Here is a 24583-nt window from a genome sequence, read left to right as displayed (position 1 = left end):
TTGATTTAAGAAAGAGTTTGAAGACTCAATGGCATAAGGCCAAAGTTTCTAATAATTAAAATACAGTCTAAGTTTGAAATCACATGCAAAGAAAGGTTTTTGAAAAGGGGGAGAGATTTTTGAAATTTAGGAAGTGGGAAGAGATGAAGAGGCTATCGTAAGCACAAATTAAAAGTTAAGAGTTGAAAAGATCTGACAAATGGGATACAATCCAATAGACATGAATGTCATATAGAAACCCATTTTCGTTTGGAATTTTAATCAAGCAATAACCAATAAACAGTGAGCAATATCCCGACATCACGAAGATCAAGGCATCAAATAAAGATAGCCATATCCAAGCAAGCAATCCAAAAGCTAGCAGTCTTTTATGTCTTCTCATGTGTCAGATGAAATACTCCTTGATCAACTCAGAGCAAAGCATCAGACACAAGATCAAAATAACAGTTAGGCATAAAGATAGAGTAGAAGATGAACTCAAACAAATCTAAAGGCTTGTATCATATGGAGACTTAGTTTGCAATAGCTTGGTCTCAAAATGTTAGCATTGACCATGTCCTTTTTGCACAGTGAATGTTTCCTAATCCTAAGTCCAAGAGTTCAAATCAAGATCAACAATCCACCATATATTTTTTAGCATTCTTTGGTTGTTATTAGATGTTTCAAGGTCCTAAGACCATAAACAAAACCAAAATACACAGACAATATATATACACAAGATATGGCTCAAATGAGAAAAGTGAAAGTGACATAAACATAAACAAGTTAAGTGAAATTTAAATGGCAATGAATGGTAAATGACTGAAATTTAAATTGCATAAAGTAAATGACTTGAAAGTAAAGCAATATTAACAAGAATTAGTCAAATATTAGTCAAGGTTAGTCAACTTTTAGTGGTGTTTTTTAATTTATTAAGTCATGCTTTGGAGAACACTCAACCATTCATTCACAAGTATGAATCCTTGAACAAAGACATCTTCCATGAGAAGGGCTCCAACTTGGATAATTTAACAAGTTTGCCATTAGCTCTCATGAAAGGAAGAAAAGGTCAAGTCTCCATACAATGCCATGTAGATTGGGAGACTTACAATCTCACTTACTAGAATGATATGCCATTAGAATGATAAGCAAACGTAATCGGACTTATGTAAAATTCACTACTATCTGAGGCTGGGAAATAAAGATTTAGGTGTTAATGCATGTTAGATATTTGGTATAAAGAACCAAACTCCTAAAACGTAACACATACTACAAGAAAAGATCAAGAGGGAAGGAGGTATCTCAGTCATACTTATATTGATTCATCTGACACAAGGTCATTGATGAATTAATTAGCCTTTAGATATTAGAGATTTCATTGGTCAAATGAGGGAATGGGAAAGAATGGGGAAGGTGTGAAGAAGGGGAAGATAGAAACACAAATCGACCAAAGGAGGAATTTTATCAAATTAAAACCATTCATTCATTTTTGGAGATGAAATATACATTTTATCAATCCCCTAAATCCAATGGTTTTGATCCAACAAAAGTCAAATCAACCTTGACCAAGACCCAAACAGAAAGTCAAACATCACAAGACCATAAAAACGGCACAACATAATTTTTAAAAATTTAATAAATTAAAAATGAATTAAAATACACTTAGATTTGGTCAAAACCAAAAATTCCCTCAAAACACCAAATAAATGGCCAAGGGATTTATCCTATGTCAAACAAGGTCAAAGGACATTAGACAAAAAATTTCATGATTTTTGAAAAGTCAGAAGTATTTTTAAATAATTAAATATATGCACAAAAATATTTAATTCATGAAAAATACAAAAACTAATCCAAAAAATAATTTTAATTCGGAATATGAAAGAGAAAAATATTTAAAGATTTTTGGTGAAAGTCTCATATTTTTTGGATTAAAAATGAAATTTCTATGAATTAAATAAAATAATGCAATTAAATTAAAATTCAGGAAATAAAAAGAAATTAGACAAAAAAGGCCTTCAGATCTCCGTCATTAATTGAGGTGGTAGATCTGATGGCCACGCACATGCTATCCACGATACACCTCAGTCAAAGCATCACATGTGTGGTAATTCAAAGGAGTCGTTGAGATTAAAAGGTTTGAACATGATCTGATGGTCGTGAGGTGTGCCAATCCACCACCAGAGCTAGGGCTCCAGTCTTCTTCTTCGGTGGACCTCACCGGACTTGTCCACCATCAACCATCACCAAAATGAAAAATAAGAATATGAATTTAAAGGAAAAATGCTCAGGAGCTCGAATCTGGCCTCAATTTTCTCCAATTCAAAGTATATAAAAATATACAGGGATTTGAATTTTGAGGATCATGAACTAACTTTCTTCGAATTGACCTCAAAGTAACTCAATCTTTTTGCCTACATTGGTAGGACTTCAGCCAACCTAAAATCAAAGGGAATGCTGAAGAATTGAGAGAGAATCGAAGAGATGAAGTTTTTGAAAAATCACCTTCGAGGGAGCTTGAGTCTTGCTTGATCTTGCTTCCAATTGGCTTTGGCTTGACTTTAGATGCTTGTAGGAAGTGAATCGAATCAAGGAAGGGCTTTGATTCTTGGAGTTTCAACTTCAAAACTGAAGTGAAATTGAAACTCGATTTTCAATTGAAAATCTTCAAGTTTATCCTCTAATGGTGAGGGTTATGGTTGCAGGATCAAAGCTTGGGCAAGGTTTCCCCCATTCTGAGCATGAGGGGTCTTATTTATAGGCCATGCACTTTCTTTCCACACAATTCCTTCAAAATGCCAAAAATATAAATTCGCCATGCATGGGCGTGTGATATGCCCATCAAATGATTCCAAATGATCCAATATTTTGTGTTATCCAACCTGAAATGATGTCACATATCCATGCATAAAGGAAATGAATTTGACCATAAATCTTACAAAAAGGAACCTTATGAAGAACTCATGCGTAAGTCCCTCAATCCTTGGCAAAATAAGATGATCTTGGACTTTTTGCAAAGGTGAGATCAAGGATGCCCAACTTTCATGTTAAGATCTTTTCCATTTGAATCTTAGGTCATGATGAATGTTTAGGTGGAAGTTTGGAAAATCAAACATAAATGAAATTTTTCTAAGTACCAAGTCAAATGTTCACTTCTTCCACCTTGAATAACTTTTGTTATGGGCTTCAAATGGAAAAAGTTCCTCCATCAACGTTGCATCTCTTTCAAACTTCTTCTATTTGGTCACAAATTTGACCACATTTGGATTTGGAATGAAGCAGTTATACATTTTAGAAGTTGTGGAAAATATCTTGTTCAATGGTAATTGCCCAAAAATGACCTATAATGTTTCCTCTTGGTACATGCCCTTGCAAGTTAAATTTGAACTTCTTCAAAGAATAAACATTAGATAGGACATGTTGAATTTGATCATGAAACTTGAATGGACTTCATATCATAAATATTGAGCAAGTTATGGTCCTTCGAAGTTGACCTCCTAACTAGGGTTCAGACAAAATGACCTATAATCTTTCCCCAAAAAAAGTGACTTTCCAAGCAAAACTAGCTCTTGACCTAAACATGAAAGTTGTTTGGAACGTAATAAGGAGTAACTTTGGTCTTGGAAGAATTTTCATATGATAAATATTTTATGAGATAGGGTCTAGGTGTAAGACCCTAATTTTGACCCTAAGATTCCTCAAGCAATCTCATGATTTTGCATTGGCTTTTGGATCACACCTTGACATCCTCCTTACCCCTCATTCATTGGGTTTGCACTGGGAGAGATCACCAATAACATTTGATTGTATCCTACTTTTTTTTCATTCTTTACTAACCAAAATACCAAAAATATGTCTATATATAACTTTGTTTCTTTTGTAGGTAGTATGTGTGTTCACCCATGCTCCATCAAGCTCATATCTAGGGTTTGAGACCCTCAATGCAAGGAAACTAATTAATATATGGTTCACATTGACTCTAGACATAATATATGCATCCTCATGATCTTCGCATATCATTTTAATCAAGAACTCATCATGAGTCCAATAGGTCAAGAGAACTTCAAGTTTGCAAGATGGTTCATTGTGGTTGACTAGAGAAAGCCAACTAGCCAAAACTAGGGTTCCTTGGACCCTATTTCCTACAATTTTTGTCATATGAAAATTATTCCAATAGAAAATTTACTCCTTATGATATTACAAACAACTTTAATGTTGAGGTAAAGATCTATTTTTGCTTGGAAAGTCCTTTGTTATGGTGAAAGATTTAAGGTCATTTTGTCTGAACCCTAGTTAGGAGGTCAACTTCCAAGGACCATAACATGCTCATTTTTTATGATATGAAATCCATTAAAGTTTCATGATCAAATTCAAGACGTCCTCTATAACTTTTGTTCTTGGAAGAAGTTCAAAATCAACTTGCAAATGCATGTTCCAAGAGGAAACATTATAGGTCATATTGGGCCTTTACCATTGAACAAGTGGTTTTCCTCAACTTCTAAAATGCATAACTCCTTCATGAAAAATCCTAATGAGGTCAAATTTACAACCAAATTTAAGAGGTTTGAAATAGCTAAAACTTTTATGAAGGAACGTTTTCCATTTGAAGCACATAGAAAAAGTTATCCAAGGTGGAAGAAGTGAACATTTGATTGGTACTTAGAAAATTTTCAAATATGTTTGATTTTCCAAACATCCAACTCAAAATTTATCAAGATACAAGCTTCAAATGAAAAAGTGTTCAACATGAAAGTTGTTCCCCTTGATCTCATCTTTCCAAAAGGTGTAGGATCATCTCATTTGGCAAAGAAATGGAGTACTTGTGCATGGGTTCATTTCAAAATTTTATTTGGATGGATTTCACTTTCACTTTTCAATCTCCTTTGCATGACCACATGACATGATTTCAGCATTGTATTGGTGATTTTGGACCTAATAGCATCATTTGATGGGCCCATCACACGCCCATGCAACCATGCAAAGGAATTGCTATTTTTGGCCAATTTTGGAAGTGTGTGAAAATCAAATGCAATACCTATAAATAAGACCCTTTTGGCTCAGAATTAAGGACCTCATGCCCAAGATTTGAACCTGCAATCCAAACCCTCACCATTGAAGGATAATCTTGAAGTTTTTCATTTGAAAATCGAGTTTCAAATATCCTTATGTTTTGAGATTGAAAATCCAAGAGTCCAAGCCTTTCCTTTATCCAATTCAACTCTTGCAAGCTACTAAAGTCAAGCAAAGGCCAATTGGAAGCAAGATCAAACAAGTTTGAAGCTCACTTAAAGGTGATTTTCCAGAATTTTCATCTCTTTGATTCTCTCTCAATTCTTCACTATTCTTTGTGATTTTTGGTTGGGTGAAGTCCTACCAATGTAGGGAACAAGATTGAGTTGCTTTGAGGTCAAATCAAAGTAACTCAGTTCATGATCCTCAAAATTCAAATCCTTGTATCTTTTTATATACTTGGAATTGGAGAAAATTGAGGCCAGATTCGAGCTCCTGGGCATTTTTCCTTTAAATCCGTGTCTTTTTTTTTCATTTTGGTAGTAGACCAGTGCAGTGAGGTCCACCAGAAAAGAAGATCGGAGCCCTAGCTCCAGTGATATGCTGGCGTGCATCCTGGCCATCTGATCTCTTTGAAACGTTATAATCTTAGCCTTCCATCTTGAATACCATTTGTGCGCATGTGTTAACTAACTAAGGCACATGGTTGATGATACATGCTTGGCCATCAGATATGTCACCTTAATTAATGAGGGAGATCAGATGGCCTTTGTATCTATTTTTATTTTATTTTTTGATTTTATGTTAAATTCTTTTTTTTGTTTAATTCATATCAATTTCATTTTTAATCCAAAAAATATGGAACTTTAATAAAAAATCTTTAAATATTTTTCCCTTTTACATTCCGAATTAAATTTATTTTTGGATTAATTTTGATATTTTTCATGATATAATTGTTTTATGTATAACTTTAATTGTTTAAAATTACTTATAAAATTACTTCTGACTTTTCAAAACTCATGAAATTTTTTGTCTAAGGTCGTTTAACCTTGTTTGACCTAGGATAAATCCCTTGGTCATTTTTTTGGTGTTTTGAAGAGATTTTAGGTTTTGACCAAATTAAATGGTATTTTAATTCATTTTTAATTGATTAAATGTGTAAAAATTATGTTGAGCCATTTTTATGGTCTTGTGATGTTTGACTTTCTGTTTGGGCCTTGGTCAAGGTTGATTTGACTTTTGTTGAATTAAAACCATTGGATTTAGGGGATTGATGAAATGCACATTTCATCTCCCAAAATGAATGAATGGTTTTAATTTGATAAAATTCCTCCCATGAATAATTTGTGTTTCTATCTTCCCCTCCCTCTTCATATTAATCCCTATTCTTCCATATTCCCTCATTGGACCAATGAAATGTATAATGTCTTAAGGCTAATTGGTTCATTAATGACCTTGTGTCAGAGAACCAATACAAGTATGACTTCGATAGGTCCCTCCCTCTTGATCTTTTCTTTTAGTGTGTGGTATGTTTTAGGAGTTTGGTTCATCATACCAAATCTCTAACATGCACTAACACCTAAATATTTATTTCCCGGCCTCAGATAGTTGTGACTTATACATAAGTCTAATTACGATTACTTAACATAGAGCTAAATTTGACCCTAAAGGCATGACATTCTAGTAAGTGAGATTGTAAGTTTCCCATTCTTCATAGTATTGTGTGGAAACTTGACTTTTTTTCCTTTCATGAGAGCTAGTAGCATACTTGTTGAATTATCCAAGTTGGAGCCCTTCTCATGGAAGATGTCTTGGTTTAAGGATCCATGCTTATGAATGGATGGTTGAGTGTTCTCCAAAGAATGACTTAATAAATTAAAAAACAACACAAACATTTTGACTAAAATTTGATTAACTCTTGTTAATATTGCCTTACCTCCAAGTCATTTACTTTATACAATTTAAATTTCAGTCGTTTATCATTCATTGCCATTTACATTCCATTTAACTTGTTTATGTTTATGTCATTTTCAGTTTGCTCATTTGAGCCATATCTTGTGATTATGTATATTGTTTGTGCATTTTTATTTTTTTGTGGTCTTAGGACCTTAAAATACTTAATAAACAAAAAAAAACCTTAAAAAAATTTGATGGACCGTTGATCTTGATCTGAGCTTATGCATTTAGGATTAGGCAACATTCCTTATGCAAAAAGGACTTGGCCAATGCCAACATTTTGAGACCAAGCTATTGTGAATTGAGCCTTCATCTGATGCAAGCCTTGGACTTTGTTTAAATCCATATTCTATCTTGTCTTTGTGCTAATTGTTATTTTAATCTTGTATCTGATGCTTTGTTCTGAGTTGATCAAGGAATATTTCATCTGGTACACGAGAAGACAAAGAAGACTACTTAGCTATGGGAATTGCTTGCTTGGCTGCGACTATCTTTATTTGATGCCTTGATCTTCATGATGTCTGGATATTGCTAATTTCTTATTGATTGTTGCTTGATTCAAATTCCAAAGGAAAAATGGGTTTTCTATATGACATTCTTGTCTGTTGGATTGCATCTCATAGGTCAGATCATTTCCACTCTTAAATTTTAATTTTATGCTTAGGGTAGCCTTTTCATCTCCTCCTACTTCTTAAATTTCAAAATCTCTGCCCCTTTTCAAAAAAATTCTTTTGCTTGTGATTTCAAACGTAGACTTTGTTTTAATGATTAGAAACTTTGGCCTTATACCAATGAATATTTCAAACTCTTTCTTAAATTAAACTTGCAAATAAACTTAATCATATTGACTTAAAATTTCAAAAGACAAAAGAAACTAAAAACCTCATTCAAATTTTTGGCCCTTTGTCCCCTTTTCATTTAATGTTTTGTTAAAAGTAACCCATCAACTTTGAAATTGTTACCATGAACTACGAGGTTTTGATCCTTCATTTTTATGTTCGTACGTAGGCACAAGTCCGAAGGTCTTGTCAAAAACAAAAATATAATCAATGAATTCTTTTCTCATCCCCACACTCTATTTTTTCTCAAACATCTTTTATACCAAAAACATATGCACACATAAAAAAGGGCTCCCTAGGAGTACCTAGGACATTTCGGGTGCTAGCACCTTCCCTCTGTGTAACCAATCCCCTTACATATAATCTATGGCATTTTATTAGTTATGATATGAAAACTTCGTTATATTTGGGTTTTATTCGTACTTTTACCTTTTCCTTTGGAAACAATGAATCTGGTTTTATTCACATTAAGCTTATCCATTACTTGATGGTCAAGAATTTACCGCTACAGAAATTAAGTGGCGACTCTACTGGGGAGTAGTCCCCAATGGGTTTAGCCTACTTTTTTTATGTGTAAATAACTTTATATTTGATGTTTGTATATTTGTTTGTATGATATGATTTGTCTGTTGTGCTTGGTGATCTCTGAGTGGTGAGATAAGTTCTGACTCGAACTTGAGTGCAATTAAGATATGAGGATGGTATAGTCATGTTCAACTTGTGTGGAGTAGTCCTTAACAAGTTGGCTTGAGACCTATCTACTAAGTGGAGACCCTTTTGGAGTTACTAATCTCACACAAGTTATTTGTGGTTAAGCAATACTTTCTCTGATTTCTGGTCCAAGAAGCTGAGGACCATAGAACATTTAACCCAACTTAGCGTATTTAGGACGTGGTACGGAGATTGTTCAGGTGTAGACCTGATAACAGCTGTTACACGATACTACAGTCAGACGAGTTTCTGTTGAGAATATTATGGGTAGATAAGTCAGTCATTCTAACCTGTAATATCTGGTAGATGGGATTAAGAATCTGGGAACTTCTTAGAACACGATCTACAGGTTTTATCCTTAGTACACTCTTTTATGATGGTTCTTAACAAGGCTCATGACTCACAACAAACCCTTTGATTCTTGATTGATCCGATCAAGGCTCATGAATATCAATGGAACTTGGGTGTTGATAAGGTGAAAACCATAATCCACCAAAATGGATGATTGATTTTGATGATGACTTGATACATCCCTTGACCTTTGTTTGTGCTTGCCTTGTATGTGGTCCCTTGTTTCTGATTGTTGCATTCGTGCATACATCTGCATCATAACATCCATCACAAAAAAATAAATTTTAAGGAACTGAGTTCTTATTTGCAAATATTTTCAGACGATGGATTGTGGATGAAAGAACACTAAGAAGTACAGTTTCAGAAGTTCTAAATTGGAAGAGCTAAGGAAGTTGTCATCCTTTGTATTAGACCCCTTGGACTTCAAGCAACGTCATGGGAAGCTTTTGTATGTATTATCTACTGATGTGGTTGAAGGACTTCTATGTGTGTTGGTTCAGTATTATGATCCTCTCTACCGGTGCTTCACCTTTCCCGATTATCAACTTGTACCTACGTTAGAGGAGTATGCCCATCTCTTGGGGATACCAGTATTTGACAAGGTACCTTTTAATGGAATGGAGGAGATTCCCAAATCTCATATCATAGCTGAAGCTCTTCATCTGAAGAAATCTGAGATTTATGCTCATTTGGTGAAGAAAGGAGGTATTCTTGGGTTGACTTATGAGTTCCTCAATGGTAAAGCCAATGTCTTTGCTCAAGCAGGTAGTGTGGATGGTTTTGAAGCTATCTTTGTATTGCTCATCTATGGTCTAGCTTTGTTCCCTAACATTGATGGTTTTGTTGATGTCAACGCCATTAGAAGCTTCTTGATTGGGAATCATGTTCCTACTTTGTTGGGTGATATGTATTTATCTTTACACTTGAGGAATTCTAAAGGTGGTAGGGACTATTGTTTGATGTGTTACTCTTTTGTACAAGTGGTTTATTTTGCACTTGCCTCACACGTTAGCTTTTTTGGAGAACAATCAATGTCTACGGTGGTCTCAAAGACTTATGTCTCTCACTAATGATGATATTGTTTGGTATGATTCTGCATTGGGTAGCTTGGATATTATTGATAGTTGTGGTGAATTCTCTAATGTTCCTCTCATTGGAACACAAGGAGGAATCAACTACAACTTTGCTTTAGCTCGTCGTCAACTTAGGTTCCCCTTAAGAGATAAACCTAATAACACTCAGTTAGAAGGTCTTTTCTATCAAGAGGGTAAAGATACCCAACATTGGAAGCAGAAGATGGTACATCCTTGGCATAATATGAATAGGAAAGGAAGTTCTGAGCTTAATCCCTGTGTAGCTTTGGAAGCTTACATTATTTGGGTGAAGAAGAGAGCTTTGGAGCTGAAGATGTCGTATGCTTGTGAAAGACCTATGTCTATGGTTATGGATGAGCCATAAACTCTCCCTAACCAAAATGTAGAGGAATTGGAAGATGCACTCACCAAGATGAAGCAAGAAAAATATATGTGGGAAGAGCGGTTCCTTGCTTTGAGCCGAAAGCATGAAGAGTTGCATCTTGAGTCGAAAGACAAAGATTCACTTATTGAGATTCTTGAAGACAGAGAAGTAAAGAGACAGAGAGAGACAGAGGGTCTACCTTCCTAAAGCATGCCTTAACCTTCTAGTTCTTGGAAGAAGATTGTTGATCAGCTTGTCGTTGAAAAGGCTCAGATGAAGACATCGTTTGAGTCTAAGATTCGACGCATCCGAAGGAAGTACGCCCCCGAAGCCAGATGATTTGATATTGTTGCTAGGGGATCTTTAGGATGACAATTTCCTTTTCTCTTGTATTTGTACTTTGGTTTATAAAATTGTACTCAGTGTAATCCTTCCAAGTTTTATGAATAAAAAGAGATTTTATGGTTAATGAAATTGTTACTATTATTATATATTTGAAAATAAAACTTCATATGTTCCTTGAAATTAAAAACAAAAACATTTCATTTCATGCATCATTTGCATAATAGGTTTTCTTCCGCCAGAAGTCTTATCGGTTATTCTTTTGTGCTTCAGCCAAGATGACTCAGCAATACAACACTCGCGCTAATCAACCAAGGTTAATGGAGAATTTAGAGCAATAGAATAGAGAGATGAAGGACGAGATTTCCAGGTTAATGCCGATGATGGAATCTGTCATTGGTGCATATAATCAATCTTCACCAACTCCTGCAACTCCTCCCCAAAGGATTGTTATATCTGAGGTTGCTACCTCAACTATTCCTATTGCTGTTTCCACTCAATCTAGTCCTTCTAAGCCTGTCGGGTTCCCTTGGGGGATGCCATCCAACTTTATGCTAGAAGGGTATGCACCCATCTTAATTTCTCTGTCGGCATCTAGCCCGGTCATGTTAGTACCACCATCGGTTGTTCACACTCTGCCTCGTGTTGAGGATTGTAGATGTTTGATTGGCTGCATTTTATGGTAAAACACTAGTTGGATTCTAATGTCTTGACTGATGTCATGACATGCTATGGAGATGTTTGTTTGACTGCATTGTGTGTTAGATCATCTTACTGTGCTCTGATGTCTTGACTGATGTCATGACATACTTGAGTAGTATGCTGCGGGTTTAGCTAATACAGGACTTACTGAATGTCAAACTAGATGTTATGACATTCATCCATGTAAGAAGATACTGAGGAATAGAACAGTTGGTGTTCTTTTATAACTCAGTATTTATTGTCAGTCTGTTTATCAAGGGAATAACAGACCTGGCACAAGGCCTGCTGTCTGAATGTCAAACTGGATGTTATGACATTCATTATTGACAGCATATACTGAATAATAGGCAGGTTGGTTTTCTGCTACATTTCAGTATGTATCTCAGTCTGTTCTTCTGGAGAACAACAGACCATGGCATAAGGCCTTATGTGTAAATGTCAAATTGGATATTGTGACATTTATTAATGTAAGTTGATACTGAAGTATGGATTGAGTGGTCCTGTATAGTACAACATTTTGTACAGTCTGTTTTCAGGAAAAACAGACTTAGCATATGGTCTATGATGTGGAAGTCAAACTGAATGTTGTGATATTCATTCCTGACAACATATGCTAAATTGTAGGTTGGTTAGTTTTTCTGTTTCAGTATTTTTCTCAGGCTATTCTTCAGGAGTCCAACAGCTGAGCTAAAGTCCAGGAAACTAACAACTGAGCTACAATTAATGAACCTAACAAATAGCCTATTTGTTAGTACCCTAATATGTGGAAATTAGGTTAACTTGCTTAACCTTAATTTTAGGAAATACAAGTACAAGGCCCAAGTGCTGCAATATAAAAGGATGGCAATCCTTCTTTCAGAACTCAGGGATTTTAGGCGTGAAGATTTTAGTATTCCATCATACTTCACTGCTGTATTTTTGTGTGTCTTGTATTAGGTGTATCTTGTGAGCCAAACAATTATCACCTAGATGATTGCATTGGACTATGGTGTTCATTGAGTTGTAAGTGTTGTGTCACTCTAAGCTTTTAAGCGTGAGTGCTGTGTTTCTTGATTAAAGCTGTTAAGCACAATCAAGAATTGTTTGAAGTGTGACTTCACTGTAAACTTTAATATAATTAAAGGTTGTAATCACTGAGGTGATTGAGGGGGAGTGAGTAGGAACTCTGATCTTAGTGTAAGATTGAAATTGCATTGGGTAGGTATTAAGTGATAGGATTAAACAGTTGGTTTAAGGTCTAAATTAATACTACTAATAATGGATTTCCTCCCTGGCTTGGTAGCCCCCAGACGTAGGTCACGTTGGACCGAACTGGGTAAACAATTCCTTGTGTTATTTACTGCACTTACTTTTTAAGTTCTGCATAATTCTTGTCTGCACAGAATTGGATGTCATAACATCCCGTGTGACATCGAAAGTCTGTTTACTAGAATTTCAAGGATAATATCTACCATTCTGAGCCATCTGAGGCCCAAACGTGTATAAGAAAATGGACGAGATAAAGGATCAGTTCCTCGAGTTGTGTAAAGAGTTGAAGACTTTAAGAGGAAAATATTTGTTTGGGAAGAGTGTTGTTGAGCTCTACTTGGTCCCTAATGTGAAAATCCCGATGAAGTTCTAGGTCCCTGAATTTGAAAAGTATAAAGGGAACACTTATCCACTAAGCCACCTTGTGATGTATGCCAAAAAGATATTTACTCAAACTGATAATGATCAGTTACTGATTCACTATTTCTAAGACAATTTAACTGGTGCTGCTTTGAGATGGTATATGGGTTTAGACAATGCAAGTGTCCGTACTTTGAACGAGTTGGGTGAGGCCTTTGTCAAGCAGTACAAGTACAACGTGGATATGGCGCCCGATAGAGACCAGCAAAGTTATATGTCTCTGAAGGATAAAGAGACATTTAAAGATTATGCCCAGAGATGGAGAGAGTTGGTTGCCCAGATTAGTCAACCTTTGGTAGAGATAGAGATGACGAAGATCTTCTTGAAGACGCTAAGTTCGTTTTACTATGAACGTATGGATGCGAGTGCCCTCAATGCCTTTACCAAAATGGTATATATGGGGATGAGGCTAGAAGAAGGAGTCCGTGAAGGACGTTTGTCTAAAGAAGAAGCATCATCTAGCAAGAAATATGGTGGGAGTTTCTCCAAGAGGAAGGAGGGAGAAACTAATTCAGTGTCAGAAAGAATTCCAACAAGTTTCATTAGTGATTCCTGTATTTTCCAACAATTCCATAATTATTCAATTCCTATTCAGCAACAACAACGTTAATAACAACCACAACAAAGAACCAACAACAATAACAACAATAATAATCAACAAAACTTTGAGAGGAAGAAGGTCTCCTTTGACCATATTCCTATGTCATATGCAGAACTGTACCCGTCCTTGGTTCTCAAGAACCTCATTCAACCCAAAAATCCTCCGAAAATTCCCGAGCCACTTCCATGGTGGTTCAAACCTGAACTTCTATGTGTTTTTCCCTAGGGAGCCCTTGGCCATGACATAGAAAGATGTTATCCGTTGAAGTATGAAGTGCAAAAACTTGTAAAGAGTGGTATGGTGTCCTTTGGGGACAAAGCACCTAATGTGAAAGCTAATCCATTGCCTGCTCATGGTAATGCTTCTATCAACATGGTAGATAGTTTTCCTAGTGAGTATAAGGTTTATGATGTTCTCCATATCAGACAATCTTTGGTGGCTATTCATAAAGACATCTGTTTGGTCAATGAATGTGAGCATGACCATGATGGTTGTGTGATCTGTAGGGTGTATCCCCGTCGATGTGTTATTGTCAAGAGGGATATTCAGAGGTTGATGGATGAAGGACTTATTCAAATTTTCTAGTCAAGAGATATAGATGATGTGAATTTGATCGTGTCGGTGTTCAAGACCCCTGAGCGGGTAGTTATCCAGTTTGATAGCAGCAACAGCAACAATGTCAACATATCGATATCGTCGTTGGTAATACGGTTAGCGGGCCCTGTCCCGTATGCATCCGATAAAGATATGCCATATCAATACAACGCCAAAATGATAGAAAATGGTTAAGAGGTTCCTATACCAGTTGCAAACTCCATAGTGAATATTATTGATATTGCAAAGGTGACCCGTAGTGGTCGTGTGTATGGTCATGTTTCTTTCGAGGCATTATTGGTAAGCCATCTATCATATTTTACATATGTTGAAGTTGAGGAGGAGGATGGAACGCCGTTCTAAGCCTTGCGTACGACTGAGGAGAAGAAAATTAGGACACCCATGTCTTCTTTAAAAGATGCACAAAAGGCTATTGAGGTTGGCAACATCGACTAGTGGGGCCGTATGATAGAGATTACTAAGAAAAAGAACAGGGCTGGATTGGGATTTCAACCAGGGTAATTCAACGTTAGAGATAAAGTTATGCAACCAAGTTTCCATAATGGAGGGTTCATTCATGTGAATTATCAACACTTAGCTTCCGTGATTGAAGATAGTGATGATAAAGACGAAGCTTGTGCCAACATTGTGACGCATGGCCAGACTTGCAATAATTGGGTTGCTGTTGATGTTCCTATTGTTATTCATCGCTCTAAGTAATTTGTTTTTCATTTTTTAAGAAAAATCCTTCTCCTATGCCTAAGGGAGAAGTCAACATTGTTGGGGATTTTATTACTATCATCAATAAAATACCATTTTATTCATCCACATCTATCATGTTTTATTTTTACTTCTTGCTTTTTTTATAAAAATGGTAATCACAAAAAACATAAATAAATAATAATCGTCCATCTGCATAATATTTGGTCACAATTCACTTCTTTAAAATAAATAAAAAAAACAAATCGTTATGCAGGTTGGTTCTCGAACCTATTGAATACAATGATCCTACTCCCTCTCCGAACTTTGATTTCCCTGCGTTTGAAGCAGAGGAAGAGACTGATGATGAGGAAGTATCTCATGATTTATCTCGTTTACTTGAGGATGAGGAAAAAGCCATTCAGCCGTTTGAAGAGCAGATTGAACTAGTCAACTTGGGTTCCAAGGATAATGTGAAGGTAGTCAAGATTGGGTCTCAATTGTGTCCAGAAGCTAAGAATGGGTTGATTGAGCTTCTTCAAGAGTATTTTGATGTGTTCGTTTGCTCCTATCAAGACATTCCTAGGTTGGATTCTGAGATTGTGGAACATAGATTGTCGTTGAAGCCAAAATGCCCGTCGATCAAGTAGAAGTTGAGAAGAACTCATCCTAATATAACAATTAAGATCAAAGAGGAAGTGGATAAGCAGATTGATGCTGGTTTTCTTGTTACCTCTGAATATCCGTAGTGGGTGGCCAATATTGTGCATGTTCCAAAGAAAGATGGAAAAGTCTGCATGTGTGTTGATTATAGAGATTTGAACAAAGCTAGTCCGAAAGATTATTTTCCTCTGCCACACATTGACATGTTGGTAGACTATATAGATAAATTCAAAGTTTGTTCGTTTATGGATAGATTTTCCGGTTATAATCAGATCAAGATGGAACCTGAAGATATGGAGAAAACCACATTCATTACATCCTAGGGGAAATTCTGTTATAGAGTGATTCCTTTCGGGTTAAAGAATGCTGGTGCAACGTACCAGAGAGCTATGACTACTCTTTTTCATGATATGATGCATAAAGAGATTGAGGTTTATGTTGATGACATGATTTCCAAATCAAGTGATGAAGAAGAACATGTTGAGCATTTGTTGAAGTTATTCCAGCATTTGAGCAAGTAAAAACTCCGCTTGAATCCCAATAAATGTACTTTTAGTGTTCGTTATGATAAGTTGTTGGGCTTTATTGTGAGTGAGAAGGGTATTGAAGTTGAACCGACCAAGGTCAAAGCAATACAAGAGATGCCTGCGCCCAAAACTGAGAAGCAAGTTAGAGGATTTCTCGGTCGCTTGAATTATATCTCAAGATTTATATCGCATATGACTGCCACATGTGTGCCTATGTTCAAGCTTCTTTGGAAAGATCAGTCTTGTGATTGGACCAAAGATTGCCAAAAAGATTTTGATAGAATCAAAGAGTATCTGCTTGAGCCTTCGATTCTGTCTCCTCCCATTGAAGGAAGATCGTTGATCAAGTATTTCATTGTGCTTGATGAGAGTGTGAGTTATGTTCTTGGTCAGCGAGATGAATCTGGAAAGAAACAATATGCAATTGACTACCTCATTAAGAAATTCACCAACTGTAAGACTCGGTATTCTATGCTTGAAAACACATGTCGCGCATTGGCTTGGGCTGCTAAGCGTCTGCGGCAGTATATGTTGAATCATACTACTTGCTTGATATCCAAAATGGATCCAATCAAGGATTTCCGGTAGGCAGATTTTGTTATCCGAGTATGATATTGAATACCGATCTCAAAAAGCTACCAAAGGTAGTGTCTTAGCTGACAATTTAGCTCACCAACCTATTGAAGATTACCAGTCAGTACAATATGATTTTTCCGACGAAGAGATTTTGTACTTGAAGATGAAAGATTGTGATGGACCATTGCTTGAAGAAGGGCCAAAACATGTTTCCTGTTGGGCATGATATTTGATGGAGCTGTTAATTCGTATGGTAATGTTATTGGGGAAGTGATTATTACTCCTCAAGGAACTCATCTTTCGTTTACAGCTAGATTGACTTTTAAGTGTACAAACAATATGGCTGAGTATGAAGCTTGCATTATGGGGCTTGAAGAGGCCATTGATCTCAGAATAAAATATCTCAACGTCTATGGAGATTCAACTTTGGTTGTGAATCTGATCAAAGGTGAATTGGAGACTGCAAGACCCTAAGATCCCTCATGGCTTCATATCATTGCACATTGCATTTTCCTCAAGGATCATAACATCTTGGCTCCTTAACCTTTGGTCTGGGACTTGTGTGAGTTGGTTTGAGAACACCAAGCATGCTTGAATTATATATTATTGCTTTTCTTATTTTTTTTACTAACCAAAAGCACAAAAATATTTCACTAACTTTGTTTGTTTTGTAGCTTGAGCAATCATGTGATCCAAGGCTCCTAGGAGACCCCTATGCTCATTGATGTGGCCAGATGAAGTTGAAACCAAGCATGACAATAGTTCACAAAGCTCTCAAGCATCATATATGCCTTCCAAGTATCTCAATTTGTATATTTTATCAAGACAACCAAAGGGCTTGAGGATTGCTTCCCAAGGAAACCCTAATTCAATTGTGAATTGATTGTGCCTTTCTCATGAAGCAACCTCAACTCATGATCCTTGGAGTCTTGCCATTTGCAGACTATCATTCCATCAAATGAATTTGAGCCTTTATCCAATTCTTTACACTCTTATTTGTTTCTGTTCAACAAATGTTTGCATGTTTTAATTGATAAATATCATTGTTTTAAACAAAAAAAGTGAACATTCACAAAAGACTGCAAAAGGATAATTGGGACACCTTCAGTTCTCTCCCAAGGATAGTATGATCTCCAAAAGGGTAAGGCATTTATTCATATTCCTAGCATATCTGTTATCCTCTTCATCATCTTTCAGGTTGTTTCCTCAGTGAGCGCAGAGAAAGTGATACACCACCCAGATTCCCTAGAGAGTTTGGAGTTTGGTCTTAATCTTCTAGCTCCCCGGTGATGCTGGATCTAGCATCTGTGTTATCAATTATATGGTTGTCATCCCTTGTGTGGATTGACCTAAAATCCCTTATAGATTGATAAATTGATATGCTAATCTTTTCGAGGAAGTTGGTTTTCCCTCATTTCAAGTTGGAAAACCCTCGCAGAGTGAGCAGGAATTCCCTTCATGAGCAGGCGGCTTGTAGCTTATCCCCCGGTGGATTCGCATACATTGATCTCCAACAGGTTTTCCTCCTGATCATCCTTATAAGAGTTTCTCTAATCAAGAAACTCATCCCCAGTACGGTCACCAGCGAGTTATCTCCAGCTGAGCGCCTACAGGTTGTCCCCAGTTCAGTCCTTAGTAGTTGTTCCCTAGTGAAATTGCCTGATCGGAGCCCGATTGTTGTTGCTTCCTCCTTCTTGGATAATTTTCCTCTTAGTAGAGCGGGTGATGAAAATGGTTATTTTCTATCCCCAGCGTAGCGTTGTTTCCTTTCTCCTCGGCAGAGATTGTTTCTTCAGCATTATGAGGAATTGTGATTGGTTTTTGGAACTTTCGTTTGGTGCTTATTCCCCACATAGTTTCATATCTTTCCTTGATAATTTCCCCAGTAGAGTTGCTTCTACGGCGGATATTATCCATGTTTAGCTTCCCCCAGCTAAGGCTTTACCTGATTTTAATTTGGCGTTGGAACTTCTGAGGAGGATGCGTTGTTTTTCTTCCCCAGCGGAGTGACTGGTTATCCTTCTCCGTAGCAGAGATATTTCCTTCCGTGATTAGAAGTGAATGTTGTTTGATGTGCTTCTGTTTGGTGGTTGTTCCCCACAGAATTCCACATCACTCCCTGATAAGATCCCTAGTAGATTTCTTCTCTGACTGATCTTATCCTTGTCTCTGCATGTTGTTGGAAGATCCCTAGCTTTGGTGACTGTGATCCCTTGCTTATTCCTAACAGCGGTCTCTGATCCTCGGTGATCCTACTTGTTCCCCTAGCATTGACCTTTACCCTCTACGGAGACGATGGTGTTTCCTGGTATTAGTTGCCTCCACCAGATTGGATTTCCCCTGTGGGCCTGGCTTTCTCTTTCGAGATGTAGTACCGGATGTCTGTCCATTGATTCTTGGACCTGTTTGTGTTAGATATGTCTGTTTGTCAGCATCAATCATACATAAACCACACATATACATGCATAATTATAACATTCAAATATTCATGTTGCATTCATTGCCGTATATCTTTATTTGTTGTCTCCTGCTATGTGGTGAAATATTTCCCCAAGCAGTTGTTTATGTATGATCTCTCCATATAGAGTCAGCCCTATAGGCAGAAAGTGCTTATCCTTTCTTCCATATTCCCCACTGAGTTATGTCCTCGTGGATGATTTTTGTTTCAGTTTCCTCCCGAAGCCTGTATTGGGATGGAATTACTCCCCTGAGTTATATCCTCATTGGGTTGAGTCTTGTTTCCTTGTGTCTCTCTAGTTTGTTCCTAGATTGACTCCTTTTGTTATTTCGCCTGCACTTCCCCGTAGTTTAGATGAATGATTGCTCAGTAACCAGTAATTGTCCATCATTTCCACGACGAGGTATTGTGGCCTTGTACCCAGTAACCGGTAGTTGTAAGTCCTATTTTCTGTGGTTTTCTACCCAGTAACTGGTAGTTGTAAACCCCACTTTATCCCCTTTGCAGAGTTAACCCTTGATTTTGTTCATCCTAACCGATGACGGTGACTCTCTTCTGTGGTTTCCTACCCAGTAACCGGTAGATGTAATCCCCTCTTTAATGGTTATCCTTATCCAATATTTGGTATTGATATTCCTTCATTTTTGGAGTATATCTCCCAGTAACCGGTGATATGTCTCTTGGATAATTGCTCTGATAAAGAAATTTATCCCCAGCGAGTCATCTTTCATTTACCCCTTTTGTTTGGTAATGATTATTTTCTCCCCTTTGACTGGTCATCATTTTATACCCAGTAACCGGTATCCCGATGTCCTTTCTTTTTGGTCGATTTATCCTTTATTAACCCAGTAACCGGTTGTGGATAATCTTTCGTGCGAGTATATTATCTACGTTCTGACGGTAATAGATAATATATCTCATGCACTCTTCAGTCGAAGTCTTTTTCTTCCCCAGTCGAGTAAGATTCGTATTTCCTTATGGAATCGAATGTCCATCCCGTAATCGAGCTTGCTTTTTCAGCCCTCCTTTCAGATGATGAGTATTTTGGAAACATTCCCCAATTCACGCCTAGTTGGTCACCTATTATATGCCCAGTAACCGGTATCCCTGGTGTTCCTTCCTTTCTGCTCCCTATTATGACTTTTGTCCCTAGTGGAGTCAGATTTTCCTTAGTCGAAATATACCTTTTTAGGTTTTCCTCAGATGTTTTGGATAATTGATATCTCTCACCCTTATACCGGTCTTAGATATTCATTATCCCTAAGCATGTTGTTCTCTCACCCTTATATCGGTGTTTTGATCACATGTCTCTTTGAGCTTATTACCCAGTAACCGGTAATACCTCATTTGTTTCTTCCTCAGCTAAGTACTTTGTGTACGTTCCCAGCCTGAGTCCCTTAAGTGGGTTTTCCCTGTCCGGGTTCGGATTTTTATCCGAAGTATCCTTTGTGGATAGTTTGCTGTATTGGCACATTCCCCAATACATGCATCTTTGCGTCAACTCGAGTCTTTCCATTGATTTATTTTCATGGAATCCCTTCATGTCTCTCAGCAAGTTTTAAGTCATGACCTGCTCATGCATTTTCCCCTTTTATTCCCCGGTAAAGTCCCTAGAGTATCTGTCCCATTTAGGAGTGTATTACTCCTATGGATTTTCAGTTTCTCCTGATTTCTTTTTCCTTTGTGGACATATATCCCCATAGAGTATTACCTTTTGCATACATACATTTGCATCATGAGGTCTCTTAGGGACCAAAATTTGTCTCTTTGGTATTATTTAAGCCCATTCTACCTCGTCGAGACGAAGATTTTAACCTTCATATCTCCGGCTAGAATGACCTTAAATAGGGGCATTTGTAATACCCTACTTTTGACCCTAAGATCCCTCATGGCATCATATAATTGCACATTGCATTTGCCTCAAGGATCATAACATATTGGCTCCTTAACCTTTGGTTTGGGACTTGTGTGAGTTGGTTTGAGACCACCAAGCATGCTTGAATTGTATATTATTGCTTTTCTAATTTTGTTTACTAACCAAAAGCACAAAAATATGTCACTAACTTTGTGTGTTTTGTAGCTTGAGCAATCATGTGATCCAAGGCTCCTAGGAGACCCCTATGCTCATTGATGTGGCCAGATGAAGTTGAAAGCAAGCATGACAATGGTTCACAAATCTCTCAATCATCATATATGCCTTCCAAGTATCTCAATTTTTCAATTTCATCAAGACAAACAAAAGGGCTTGAGGTTTTCTTCCCAAGGAAACCCTAATTCAACTGTGCATTGACCGTGCCTTGCTCATGAAGCAACCTCAACCCATGACCAAATACAATCAAGGGAAGTTCTTTTATTCATCATTTCATGTATATTTGAGCTTATGTGAGTGTCCTCAATCATCAATTCATCAATATTTGAAGTTTGGACTTGAGAAGTTGAGCAGTCAATTCATCTGACTATTTTGAAATCCACTGAGACCTAACTTTTGATGTGTTTGTCAAATGTTGATGACCCCAAGACAAACAATGTTCTTAAGAACCATATGAACAACTTTAATGTTTATAAAAAATTTATTTGAAGCTTGGAAGGTCATCGTCCATTTCAAAATGTTATAGGTCATTTTGACTAAAACCCTAATTCTGGGTCAACTTCCCAAAGAACCTAAGTCCTTCATTTTTTATGATTTTGAGTTGGGATCAAATGAATTGGAAATTTTAAGATGTCTAATTCAATTGTTATGTTGGAAAAAATTTCATAATCCTAAAATAAACATGCGTGATAATACAAAACATTATAGGTCACTTTGGACCAAAGCCATTGAAATGTGAAAAAGTCCAACTTCAAGTACCCATAACTTTCTCATAAAAACTCCAAATGATGCAAAATTTAATACCAAATTTATTATCTTGAAAAGATATACAACTTATATGTTGAAAGTTTTGTCATTTTAGGCTTGCATCACTGAAACAAAAGGGTTTGAAGTTGGTCCATTTTTGGCTAAATTTCCATATACATGTTTTATACCTTGAACTTCATGATCATTTTTCTATAATTTCCGAACTGCAAATGGATTTTTGTTTCATGAATTGATCAAGTTCAGTTTGAACACCATGGATTTCTATCTCAGATTTCTCCTTCTATGAGAGTCTAGAGTAGAAATCAATGGAACAGGGGTGATGTACATCACCCAGATTTCCAATGATATGCGGATCGTGTATTTTTATGATGTTTTTAAAACCTGCAACTCTGGCCGGAGTTGGCTAGCTCGCCGGAGAAGACGGTGGTGTACACCACCATTCCCCACGCGTTTGCATCTGGATCATTGGATATCATTTCCAGATCTAATCCTGGCGTTAAAACCTTATGACTTTCATTAATTCATCGTGCTTCTCTTTTGACTTTGGTCCACCATGCGCGCGCACTTATCCACCATCTGATGCGCCGCATCATTTAATGAAATCATATCAATTGTTCCTTGTTTTTTGCAATTTTGGATTATTCCATTTTATTTTCTTTTATTTCATTTTATTTCAAAAATTCATATCTCATTCATTTCAAACCCAAAAAATATGGGTTCATTTAATATTTTTTTATGTTTTTTCTCTTTTCTAGTTATTTTTAATTCATTTAAAATAGTTTCCAATATTCAAAAATGCCAAAAATATTTTCTTAACATCTTTGAATGATGATGAATCCCTGAAAAATATTCTCATTAATTTCTTAATTGATTTGAGAATTATTTGAGATTTTAGTTCAATTATGTAATTTTTTATTCATTTTTTATTGTTTAAAATTAGTTTCTGGTTTCTAAAAGTGATGAAATTTTTTGTCAAACCTTGTTTGACCATGTTGAACTTATGATGATCCATTTGGATTTTTCCAAGTTGATTTGAAATGGATTTGAAGTTTGACCTTTATTTGTTTATTTTAATTCAAGTATTATTTTAATTCTCAAAAATACCAAAAATATTTTATTTGTTTCTTGACTTCTAAGCTTCATTTCACTTCTGTTTACCATTGATTGATGTTGATTCATTTAATGTTTGATCAATGTGTGTTGGCTATGTCATTTGACTTTCAATTATGTACATTTCCATTTCTTCTTCTTCTTCTTTTTTTTTCTTTTTGATTAATGAGTTAATGATTGGTGGTTAGCTTTGACATATGAGGGGCTTAACCTTCGTTGATTCAAATCTAATTCATCTTGATCAAAGATCAAGTGAATGGCTTTGCATTAGAGATAGGTTGCTTATTGGTCAAGCAAAAAACCTAAATTCACACAAGATCATTCTTCTTTTCTTTTGGCATGGCAAGTTGTAGGAGCTTCGCTTACTAGTCATGGTCTCTAACTTGTGTTTGTTGCCTATAGTTTTATTGACCGGCCTCAGATAGGTGTGACTACTACATTAGTCCACTTACGATTGCTTAACATAGCGTTAAATTGCCTTATGGCACACTAACACTAACTACTAATGACTAACTTTTAATTCAAGCATTTAATTCTTGCAATTTAATTTCTTGCACATTAATTCATTTGCTTTTGCCTTTTGCTCACTTTAGCTCATGTTTATGTTAATGCAATTTGCCTTTTGCTCACTTGAGCACATTATTATTGTGTATATACTATTGTGCTTGTTTTGTTTGTGTGAACCCAATACAAATGGAGAAAGGACTTAGATTTTAGGACCTTACCTATGCAAAAATGGAGTTTAAAGAGAAAGTAGGCCTCATGCCTTTAGAATGCTAAACAAAGAAAAATTGTTAAAGAGCAACTAGGCCTCATTCCTTTAGAATGCTTAATCTTGAAGATGAATCAAAAGGACCTAATTCTAAACTCACTCTTGTCCATTCTTTCTATTGCATTGCGGAACTTTTTGATTTGTGTGTTCTTGTGCTAGGGATCCCAAACTTTAGCCAATTAGAGGAACCATTTTCATGAGCATCCAAAGTGAGAGATACAAAAGCCAATTGGAAGACTCCTAGGAGCTTGATTGAATATTTGCTTAATTGCTTGAGTTATTTGCTTATTGACTGCTAAATCCAAAGGAAAGGAGCAACTTGGATCATCACTATGATCTCAAGAAGGGAACTCCATGTGGTTTTATTTCTCATCCCTTATCCTGGCATGTTTAGGACCTAGCCATTCTCTTCTTCTCTCCACTCTAACCCAAGCCAACTTTTGTGCAAACATTCATATTGTTTTTAAAATTAGAAACCTAAGCACTATGCTTTTGATTTTCCAAAACTCTTTTCATAACACTTATTTTGAATTGAATCCTAAGTCAACTTTGACCTTACTTTGTGAATACTTTTCATTTGTAAATACAACTCGCTCAATTGTTTTCTATGGTTCCAATGACCATTTGCCAAAGCTTTTCATAAACATTAGCTATTAGGTTTGAGGTATCCTAGAGGTTGATATAATACTCACCTATATCCTTAATGATGGACT

This window comes from Lathyrus oleraceus, chromosome 2, assembly GCF_024323335.1.
Source record: "Lathyrus oleraceus cultivar Zhongwan6 chromosome 2, CAAS_Psat_ZW6_1.0, whole genome shotgun sequence".
NCBI lineage: Eukaryota > Viridiplantae > Streptophyta > Magnoliopsida > Fabales > Fabaceae > Lathyrus > Lathyrus oleraceus.
The sequence above is the reverse complement of the archived record's forward strand: the minus strand, read 5'-3'. Positions refer to the sequence as shown.